The sequence below is a fragment of the Hyla sarda genome, chromosome 4 (genome assembly GCF_029499605.1).
Source record: "Hyla sarda isolate aHylSar1 chromosome 4, aHylSar1.hap1, whole genome shotgun sequence".
NCBI lineage: Eukaryota > Metazoa > Chordata > Amphibia > Anura > Hylidae > Hyla > Hyla sarda.
Genome location: NC_079192.1, coordinates 390,026,631 through 390,038,781, shown reverse-complemented (window position 1 = coordinate 390,038,781; position 12,151 = coordinate 390,026,631). Strand labels below are relative to the sequence as shown.

General features: G+C 42.2%; 1 long non-coding RNA gene across 1 annotated transcript in view; it reads left to right on the top strand.

Annotated features, from left to right (window-relative positions):
* LOC130367108 (uncharacterized) overlaps positions 1-10,770 on the top strand; it is a 34,441-nt gene extending 23,671 nt beyond the window's left edge. The window contains exon 3 of the long non-coding RNA XR_008892083.1: positions 10,626-10,770. This is a non-coding gene — a long non-coding RNA (uncharacterized LOC130367108). The remainder of the gene's footprint in view (positions 1-10,625) is intronic.
* The last annotated feature ends 1,381 nt before the right edge of the window (positions 10,771-12,151 follow it).

Sequence of the window (12,151 nt, the reverse complement as noted above, 5' to 3'; positions counted from 1 at the left end):
ATGCCCAACCCTACTGCTGGGGTGACACACTGTAACAAGCCCCCTCCTCATGTAATTAGCTTACTACTGGGGTGACTCACTGTAACAAAACTCCTCATGCTGCTGTCTCAGTGAGTGGTTTGGATGTTAGTTGTCTGACTTTCTTGTGACAGGCAGAGCGGCACCCCCCATCAAGAGGGCGCTCTAGGCGGCTGCCTATTTTGCCTATAGGCAGAACCGGCCCTGAGCACAGTGGGCCAACACCTGCAGATGACATGGCTCCCCAAATCATATAATATATTGGGGATTTGGGGTTTTTATGAGCTGTAAGCCATACTCATCACAATTATGATAAATCACGGCTTAAACTATCTTGCTTTGCATGTAATGAGCCTCTCTCATATAATAATTTTACCTTTTAAGTTGCATTACCGAAATAATTGAACTTTGCACGATATTGAAATTTTTCAAGTTTCCCCTGTAGCTGACAGAGAATCTGGGCTTTTGGATAGGAGGGAAGTGACATCAGGGCCAGAGAGGTAGATTTGAGTAGTCATCAGTGTAGAAGTGGTATTGAAGCCATGGGATTGTATAATGTGTCTCAGGCCAAGGGTATAGATAAAGAAGGGTAGGGGCCCAAGGACAGAGCCTTGGTGAACTCCAATACTAAGAGAGCAAGGTGGGAAGGTAGTCTGTGAGTGGTAAGCTATGACATATTGTATGCTCCTTTCAAATGAAATATATTAACTATTTGTCAATGTAACATACAGTGGTCCCTCAACATACGATGGTAATCCGTTCCAAACAGACCATCGTTTGCTGAAACCATCGTATGTTGAGGGATCCGTGCAATGTAAAATATAGAATATAGGTGTTTTCGTTTTGCAACATCTGGAGGTCACCGTTCGTCACCGCTGCCCGGGATGTCGCCGTCCATCGCTGTCGCCGTGTCCCCGGGGTGTCCCCAATGCTCCGGCAAGGCCTCTGCTTCCCCGGCAACCGCCGCTCCTATTGGATGACGGGACAGCATGCGCAGCGACGTGATGATGTCGATGGAGAGCGCGGACGATGCAGAGGATCCCGAAGAGGACGTGCCGGAGCCCCAAGGACAGGTGAGTGACCATCACCGGACCACACGGGGCACCGTAAACGGCTATCCGGTGGCAGCTGAAGCAGTCTGCACTGCCGGATAGCCGTTTATGCGAAGGCCCCGACATAAAAAAGCATCGTATGTTGATGCTGCCTTCAACATGCGATGGCCTCTGAGAGGCCATCGCATATTGAAATTATCGTATGTCGGGGACATCATAGGTCGAGGGGTCACTGTATTTGTTTCTCATAGCTTATATCCATTAGGGTTGTCTCAATGAAAAAATTATTTATGGTAGAACTGGTCAAGCAGTGTCATCTCATCCTGTATTTTAAGCCCTAGCAGCAGGGTTAGTTTTTTTGCTGGGTTGGTAGTCCATGCCAGGTTTTTAGGTAATGCTCTTTTCCAGGTACAAGTCTCAGGTGTTCTGTTGTTGAGTTGAACCATTCTATCTATTTACTTTTTTGGTCCTGTTGTCATCACATGTTTCAGTTAGTTTGTATTGGGTGTTTTGTGCTGCAGAACTACAACTCTTTTTTGCCTACTTCTGCCATTTGTGTTTGCTTCTGACATTTCATACAAGCTTGCATGTTTTTTTTGCTTATTGTACTCATAAGTCTTAAGGGTATCTGAGTACTGTTCGCTATGAACACAGGAAAGACAACTGTTAAAGGTTTAGCCTGGTTTTGAAGTCTAGCGACCAGTCAGCATCAGTACACACACCCCGTTGTATATTGGAGTTGGCCCAGCAATTAGCGGATCTCATAGATATTTATTTATAGGCTCACAGTGTTCAGCTGTTGTAACCACTGGAAGCTCCAACCAGCAAAACATGATCATTTATATTTAACATATGGATGGGAAAGTCCACTAGAGCAAGAGCTGCTGCTACTTCCATGTGCATGTATAGGACATATGGAAAAGTGTACTCATAATAAGACAACCTACCTGACAATTTATCCCCCATTCAACACTGATCTCAAGAATGGGGCTATTTTTGCTACATCACTTTCCTCTACTTTCCTCCCTAGATTTTCAAAACTAAGCTACATATCACTGGAAAATTACAGAAAACAAGTTTATACATTTTTTTCTGGTTCTAAAAGATGCATTGCTATAGACTATGATATATGCTACTAACAGAAGCAAAATGTGCTTTCACAGGCACAAAAAAAAAAAACAGTGGTGGACCTAATTGCAAATGGGGCCATGTTTGTTTACTCTAGAGTGCATTGATGACCATTTTTATCACTATCTGGAGCCTTGATTTAGGCCAAAGCTATTCGACTACTTGAGGTCAATGTTAAAATTCAATTAAGGCCAGTATCAGCACCAGGCACAGCTAAGGATGCCAGGGTCTTCTAAGCGAAAGGAACCCATCACAATCCTGGCAGACTTGCTCTATACTTGACAAGTCAATTGTGGGGTTAAACTGGCCACCTGAAGCTTTGTCTTCTGAACCAAAGGGATCCGTCACTATACTGGTAGACATGCTGTATACTTGACAAGTCAACTATGGGGTTAACTTAACCACCTGAGGCTCTGTCTTCTGAACTAGAGAGATCCGTCACACTTCTGGTAAACATGCTCTATACTGTGGGGTAAGCATGAACAACAGGGAGGTAGGCAGAATGACTGGATGACAACCATTTTGCAACATCTGCTGTTTTGGTCCAGTCTTTCTGCCTACCTCCCTGTTGGTCATGCTGATTCTTCAATAAAAGTACATATTATTTTCAGTATTCAAGTGCCGAGGACCATTCTGTCTACATATATTCATGTAGGATACTCTGTCTCTTGAAAACCCCAGAGCACCGTTCCTACTGGAGGCTTAAAGAAAATATGCAGCGAACAAAACTTAGTGTCTGATAGGGGATAAGTGTCTGATCGCACGTGCGGGGGGAGGGGGGGTCAAACACTGGGAGCCCCTATGATCTCCTGCACAGGGCCATGGCTCATTCTACGGCCGACACGCTTCCTCCATGCCTCTCTATGGGAGAGGCGGGAAGGTAGCGTTCGTGCTTGTATGGGGCCTTTATGGGAAGGGGGCGTACGGTTGACCTCAGTGAGGTCGACACTACGCACATGAGCCAACGCACAGCGCTGCAATGCAGGGGCCCCATTCGGGAGGGGATAAGTTGTGTTCACTACAGATGTCCCTTAAGTGAGACTATTGATGGACTTACCACTGTGGCGTCAGGTGGAGTTTATTTATTGCGCAGCGCCGGCTGCAGTATCTATTACTCAACTGTGGGGTAAACCTGGCCACCTCAGGCTCTGTCACCCTATTGCCCACACATACACCTGGAGACCATGTGGGTGCCTTCAAAGTTGCATCTCAGTTGTATCCTCCCCCAATCGTTGGTAATGACTTCACACTTAATAACATAAAAATGTAGGCTGTATATGCAATTCTCTCTAAATTAGATTTTGCTGAAAGTTCTTAACAGCAACAAGAACCTTAGAACACTCCTATGTTACATCCATTAATTTTTCATCCAATAGAATTTCCAAAGTTCAAGATCTTCCCAAATGAAAATGTTGCTTAGGTGCAGAGCTGAGATCAAATTGCTAATATATTTTCTAAATCAAATCAAATGTGCCCAATCCTCTTCTTCCCGGTCAGGCAACAGAATCTCTGAAGCGCGTGCCAATTGTTCGATACAAAATAATGCACTCAAACTGCGCAAATGTGGTGCCCGCTCTTGTAAATTCAATACACATTGACACTTAACATCTAATGCTACATAATGAAAACAAGAAGTCTTTACTTCAGTCATTTGTGTCTGTGACATTGCTTTAAATGCAGGAAAATGAAAGCGGCGCCAGATGTCTAAGTAATAGTCTTTGGTGTGTACAAAAGCATCGACATGTTCTGTGGCGCCATTAGAGAATCTGTTGCCTTGGCGGCCCAACTTGTGTTCTCATTGTCCGTTAATCAAATAAAATGGTAACAGCCAAAACCCATTGAGAAAAAAAAAAACAACCGCCATCATCTCTTGACTCTCGATATCCTTTGTAAGCCATGTATTACGAACGTGACACATGTACCTCGGTTTGTCATGGAGTGGGCATTGCCATTGCTTTCCTAAATGTTGGCTGTTTCTTCCCGAACTGTCCTGGAGCGATCAAGCCTCTTTAATTAGGAAAACTACTTCAGCTTCTCCCCCTTGCTAAATCCCATCAAAACCTGGCAAGCACTGAAGGACGCAGCTGAGATCTACACACGCCAGATTACCTCCTCGCATCCAGTCTGTCCCACACGGCAAGCAATGTTCCTCATCCTCGATGAAAATCCTCCGTTTTATTTGCTAGTAAAATGCTGACCTTCTCCTATGAAACTGTAAATTTCGGTTTTTACAATATCCAGCTAAGCCATCCAAATATCACCAGGCCAAAACAAGCATTCATAGCAACATGGCCAGGCGTAATTTATTATTGGTGGGAATCATGTCTTTAGACCATTAAGAATATTTTCAGCAATTTTCACTCCAAATATGAAACAGGAAATTGGGTTTGTAAAATGGCCGTCGATGAGCTGTTGTATAACCATCGACTTTACCTTTCTGAAGTACTACATAAAAGGAGATGAAAGAATTTTGATATGAAGGGAGGATAGGAAGAACTTAGGACTAGTTTAAAGTCAACAGGGCTGGAGTACAAACATGACGAATGCACTTCAACATCTAGGCACAGAAATGACCACTTAGGGTAAGGTCACCTTTAGCGTACACACAGGGCTAACCTGCCACAGCACTGTGTGTACAGTAGGGTTTGGAGGTGGGGCCAGCGCACTAATGTGCCCACCTCCAAACCTCACAGGGCTGCTGCCAGGTAGCCCTGTTTGTCTGCTCATATGAGAATATGCAGCAGACTTTCAACTGTACAGTGGATTTTGTGTGAGTGTATATGCTGGAAAGTTAAGTGTGACCATACCCTAAAAGTAATTAATGCCGGAGCTAACTGCAAGTCCATGCTGCCCCAGCAGACTTATACAGCCTACACATTCTATGTGGCATGCATTTGGTATTTTATCTCTTTTGTATAGACATTTTATGGCATTATTCATTGGCTACAGAGTAAAATAATGACAACAACAACAATAATAATAATAATGTATATATATATATATATATATATATATATATATATATATATATGTTGCACCTGTTGGTAAAAGATTAACTTTTTGAATACATGTTTTTAGAGAAATCATGGCTTATAAAAAAAAACACTTAAAGACCACCAGGGGTCCCCATACCATCCAGAACATAATCCTGTCTGGCTGCAGCAACATTTGAAACACATCCTGGGACAAAGTCCAGTAGGTATGGGCGGGACTAGCATTCCTCTGTGCTCACTTCTGTCCTACCAGACTCCTGTCTAAAAACAGAGAGGAGAGGGGTAAATAGCAGCCTGCAGTGATTGAATAAAAAGACCCAGCACAGCAGACTGAGGAAGGAAGTAAATGCGTAGTGAGTGAGGGCGGGCTCTGTGCTTGCCCCAGATATTCCCCTTCCTAAGCAATGGATATCAGAATGAGTGAGCAGCAGAACAGTGACACTGCCAGACACTGCCAGAAGGGTCTGTTCACATTATCCAAAACGGACAATGTTAACAGAGCTTTACCAGCCTGGATCCCGTCTGTAGCTCCGCCACCTAATGACATCATCACTAGGGGGCAGGGCTACACGGATCGGCGGGGACAGAAATGAGGGTGGTAAGTGGACCTCCTGTTTTGTTTACACTATATACAGCTATCTATAGATACTTGTATAGTATATTCTGTATACCACCCATAGGGCCTGTAGGAGCAGGGAGTCCTGTCAGTCTGGTGACAGGATTCCCGGCTCCTGTATAGTATACACGGGTACACTTATCCCCCCTGTATACTATACGGCCGGGGTAGGTGAGTAGTGATGCTGTACATCATTCCTCATCTCCTTACACTCTGTGGAGCGGGCGCTCAGCATCCGACCCACAGAGTGGTACCTGAAGACAGTCAGAAAACTGTCACAGGGGACAAATTTGGCTGTTTCCACACACCAGGAAAAACACCAGAAAAACTGCCCGAAAAACTGCCAAAACTCAGGAAAAACCTGTGACAGTTTTTATGGCGTTTTTGCTGGCGTTTTTTTTAGGTGTACAAAAAAACGAAACAAAAAAAAAAAACAAGTGGAAACCTTGCCTTATCCTATCTTTTTTTTGGCACATTCTGCAAGACAACTACTTCCCGAAAGACTACCACTTCCATCTGCCACTGACATCTAATGGTAAGGTTTTATTTGTTTTTGCTTTTCATATTTGATACAAACTTTTGTGTGTCTTTTAAGTGACTGCTAGTTGGTCCAACTATTCTGCCCTAGGGGTATCTGAGTACTAGAAGCCATTGTTAAGACCAAGGAAAAACAAAAGCCTGGTTCTGCATCCTAGAATGGTGTTTCCCACACAATGACCCTCTAGCTTTTGCAAAACTACAAAGCCCAGCATGCACGGACAGCTAAAGGCTCTCCGTGCATGCTGGGCGTTGTTGTTTTGCAACAGCTGGAGGCACATTGGTTGAGAAACACTACTCCAGATACCCAATATTACACCTTTAGGTTTAGTGAATCACATGGACACTTTTTGATTGGAAATAAGTTTTTTTTAAATAATATTATCATATATGAACAACTGCATTGAAAGAAGTACGGCATGTAGATTGCTAAATTTAGAGATATTTTATCATCATAAAATAAAAAATAAATCACCAATTGCAACCGTATTTTTTCTCCCATTTAAACATTTATGTTTTGTGACAAATCCTGCTGCATTATAAGACGATCAATTGGAAATTACACACAGCTGGGCTAATGACTGTGAAACCAGATACCATCCCCATAGATAACCCCAGCGGCAGACTAGCCTCCCTGGCAAGCAGCAGCGGCCTGGCACTTGGCAGCTGAGTTCTGATTGCCGACCAGCTGGTAGATTTACGAGTCTATAAGGAACCAAAACCAATGTCTTTTCCTCTGCCTGGGATGTGAGCGGAATCATGTGTGACAATAGTAGCCACGTAGTTAAGAGAGAAGAATAAGCTGAACACGGAGAGGGACAAAAAAAGGAAATCTGATAAAAAAGACCATATACACAAAACAAAATACACAAATATGCAAATGCAACCAAACTTTTTCTTTCATTTTATGTATTCATTTTTATTATAGAGGGAATCCTGCAAATCGTTTGTATTTTTTTATTTAGAATTTTGCATAGTAGTATACAGTCTGATCGGTGCTCCGCTAATACAGCCTGGCTAAGCCAGGGTGCGTCATTGGAACGGCAAACAGCGGCTGTAGTCAGGTAAGGGGACCCTCTGCCACCATTAAAGCTCATCAGACCCCTGCAATCACGTTAAAGGAGTCCGATGAGCTCCCTGAGCAAACCGGCACCTGTGACGTCATAGTTTAGATCACGGTGTTTAAAGGTTTAATGATGGAGATCAGGGGGGCTCCCCGTCATTAGCGGTGAGTAGCTACTCACAGTGGCCATCACTCAACGCTATAAAGCGAGTGCTGCCCCTGCGCTTCCTTCATAATCATTGAAGGCTCCTGAGCATACTTTTGCACTCTGGTGTGTTAAAATCCAGAGGGCAAAGATGTACATTTACACCCAATGTCGCCTAGGGGTTATAAGTAGTAAAATAAAACAAAACCTATAATTTTAATCGTACGGACCACAGGATAAAGCTCCCTCCCTTTGTCTTATCTTTCAGATGCTGGTGTCATTATAATGCACAACATCTAAGGGCGTAAACTGCCTGAATATGACTCAACCCTAGCAAGCTCTATGTATTCGGGCTCATGCACACTAAGGCCCTTGCGCATGTTCATTCTTTTGTCAGAATCCGAATTCACCCCAGAAGTTCCACAATAGAACTTCCGTAGTTTGCTTAGTGCAGAAGAATCCCAGTGAGATCAATGGGATTCTGCTGCAAACGAAATTCCGCTCTGAACAATTCAGAGCAGAATTTCCGTATTCCGCAATACAGCCAGGCTCCTTCTGCTCGATCATACCGGTATAGTGACAGTGCTCATGTGATCAGGACCATGTGATCAATGGTATTGGTTTAAGCCACTAGGATGAGCAAAGCTCATCCAAAAATGTCAGGTGGTTAACTTAGTCGACTTAGTCAACTATGCTGTTCTATTCAGAGGCATCTTACAAAAAAAAGCCTATTGGTGACATAGTTTGGAGCCTTTCAATGGCAGTATACTTCAGGGAACATTTCCGATGTATAGGTTTGACAAAAGGTTGAAAAAGTAATGGAAGAGAAACTTCAAATCAGGGTCGTCCAAAGTATCATGGCCCCTAAGAAGTAATGAGGGGGTAAAATGTGCGATTATCTAGTATATAGCAGAGAGTAATGCTGAAGTTCATGTACGTCCTCCGCAGTGAGACATGGCTCATAAGACAAAGGAATATATAAAATCAGTGCAAACAAAGTTAAAAATGATTGAAGGAATAATTGTTACAGTTGCTGGTTCAGATCAATGATCTGTTCAGCCTCAATTCAATTATCCTGTTTAACTGAACAAAATGAAATTATAATACACAAAAAATCATCCAATTCAATTGAGAGAACAGACAGGAACCAAAGTGCAGTTAAACCAGTAAATCAGAGGTAAAATGGTTATAAAATGTTGGCTGTGCCTGAAATATTCCGCTAATCCTCGACACATCTATAAGATCAGTTATCCCGTTCAGCTAAACAAATGTAACAAAATGATCAGTTAATACAATTTCATGGCTCAGAAAGTCTCATATTCCTCACCTTTCAGCAATGGACAGTGTATTTTTCATTAATGGTGATTGCTGAAGTTATTTCACCTATAATTGTACAGCCGTTCTGGTTTTTCCAATGCAATACACAGACTTTTATTTCTCGAGCCAAATACTATTAAAGCGTGAAACATAATATATTTCTATTGTGCAAAATCTGTAACATCACCCAACAGCTTCTGGGTGTAATATATGATACCCGTTATTACTATATGTTCTTTCGAAAGTTTATATTAGGTATGGTTTTATAAAACAGATCTTTTAAAATCTTCTACTGGTTAAGTAAGTGAAATAATGGGCATTGCAGACCTTAAAGGGGTAGTCTGCCCCTAGACATTTTATCCCCTATCCAAAGGATAGGGGATAAGATAACTGATCTCGGGGGTCCTGCCGCTGGGGATCGCCTCGATCTCGGCTGTGGCACCCCAGACATCTGGTGCATGGAGCAAACTTTGCTTCATGCCGGATGACTGGCGATGCGGGCTGGAGGCTTGTCACGTCACAGCCATGCCCTCTCAATGCAAGTCACGCCCCCTCCCATAGACTTGCATTGAGAGGGCATAGCCGTGACATCACACGTGGGGCGTGGCTGTGACGCCACAAGCTTCGAGCGCTGAACACGATGCTCTAAAGGAACGCCGGATGCAGCACAGTTCTTTCCAGTCTGACCACAGTGTTCTCTGTTGACACCTCTGTCAGTGTCAGGAACTGTCCAGAGATTTGCTATTGGGATTTGCTTTTGCTATGGACAGTTTCTGACACTAACACAGATGTCAGCAGAGAGCACTGTGATCAGACTGGAAAGAACTACAAAACTTCCTTTGTAGTGTACAGCAGCTGATAAGTACTGGAAGGATTGAGGTTTTTATATAGAAGTAATTTACAAATCTGTATAACATTTTCTCACCAGTTGATCTGAAAACATTTGATTTCCACCGGAGGGCCCCTTTAAAGGGAAGGCAGAAACTGTATCATGTTCTTTTTATCTGTTTCTACTTTCTGAAAGTCCTTTTTTTTAAATTTATATATTTATATGCACACAGAGGTTTTAGAAAAAGCAATGGCTTTTTCCAAGTGGTCCAAAAATGTTCTCTTTTTAAGAGCAGCAACAGGTTTTGTGCCTGATAAGTAAAGAAGCAGTGCCTTTTTACAAGCTGTAAAACTGATTACTATTTTAAGGCCTAGCAACAGAATTGGTATCCTAGAAAATGCACAAAAGGGACAAAAAACACTCTATATACAGACTTACAATGAAAAGAGATTTTGTAATGACAGAACAGATGCTGCTTTACTACAATTATATATATGTGTGGTCCTACTCCTATATGTGTTGTTCACTGCTTAATGTCCCCCACAGAGATCTTCATCTTACACTTGCTATATCTAAAATGACTGCTAAGGCTATGTGCTTAGGCTTTTATAGTGGCTTTGACATCATACTGCCTCCTGATTGGCCGGGAGAGCTGTTTGACAGTCATTCATGTGATCTGTCTTCTTTCTTTCTGCCATGTGACTGCTGTTATTTTTGCAGGTTCTGCCATAGCAAACCTCGCAAAGTTCGAGTTCTAGCAAAGTTTTGACTGAACTTGAGTTCTACAGGTTCCTTTTCCTCATTTTCACTGAGAATGGAAACGGCATGATTATTTATAAATATAGTCAGTTAAATTGAACATTTTTAAAAATCACCAAAAATTCTTAAAAAAATGTATTTAACACAAAACTTTGATTTTAACAATAGGTCCTGTTTCTGACTTTAAAGTACCTCTGTGGATAAAGGCTTCAAAGGATCCCCCAAAGTGCCCAAGGCTTTTGAAAAATGTATACATCCTTATCAACATCAGACAGAAGATTTGAAATAACAAATAAAAAAAACAAAAATGTGAAAGTTTCTATCAATTTTCTAAAATTCTTGCAGCCAAATGCTTCTTTAGTGGGCGCCAGAAAACACTGTAGGTTTGGCTGAAGTGCATGTTTGATAGATACCACTGATGATTCAGTTAGAGTAGATAGCATTCCTTTCTAAAGGCCTATGTTACATCGAATGTGCTGAAAGTATTTTCTTTGTTGAATTAGCGGTGAGAGGCTGACAGCATGCCAGTGACAAAAAAGCAACAGTACAAAAGATTTTAAGCTGCATTCTTCAAAGCTGGCTGCCCAATTACCTCCGCTGAAGTGCTCTTAAGTCGGCTACCTGAGATGCCAAAATACAGAAACTTATTTTCTTATTATTTTAGTTTTTTATTTTACTTTCTTCCAAGCAATTCATATAGAGTCGAGCGGATTACGTGTTTGCGCATTTTTGTGTCATAGGTTAAAACTGACACAGCAGAGTCTTGGAAGCAAACATCGGTGAGTAAAGTTAAAGCAATGAAAAAAAGGCAGAAACAATATTTAATTGCCAAGGAAGGGGCCCAAGGTAGTATCTTTTTTCAATGGTGGTCTGAATAGAAACTGGTCTATAGGCGAAAATTCTACTGAATGTATCAAAGGGATAGGAAAAGACATATTGTCAATGAAGAAAAGAGATTTGCTTTGGTTTCCCTAACAGCCATGTGTGTACGTTTCTCTGTATGCCGATGATGTAGTAATAGGAACATGGGTTCAGATAGCAAGGATCAATATGTCTACCACCACTGTATTTAGTTTGTGTCACCTTGTTTTTCCATCTCAGGAAAGGAGATAGATATTTTGTGGTCTTAACATCCCTTCTCCAACCTCTACAGGAAGAGTAATGTGGCCAATGCTTGATCAGTAATGGACCACATCCCCTAATCTTTGTACTCTGCCCCCTCCCCACCCTGACTTCTTGTCAACAAATATGAAAATTTACTCCATCCCCCAAACTAAAGGAAATATATACGCTTTTGGGCTGGATTTGTAGTTCATTTATGGGATTTTTCTGCTAATATTCGTAAGTGTGCTTGGATATTTATGGCTATAGTTCTCAAGTAGAGGTCAAGGCATGTTTGGGTTCACAATCCCTATGTGGATTTAGTATTAGACACATCTCAAATAGGTATTTCCCTCCGCAATTTCACCTCATGTACAGGTGTACTGTCCTTGGCGCTACTTACCACTACCAGGTTACTTTGCAATTTCCTCTGGCCGCTACCGTGTCCCTGCTGGTCGGTTTCCATTCCGTCCCTCTGCTCCTATCCATGTTGCTGGTCTGGCCCAGTAGCGTATGCACCCAAATGTGTTACTTATTTCCAGCCGACTTTCCCTATATTAGGCAGCTCCTATCTCTGGACAGTGCCTGAGCAA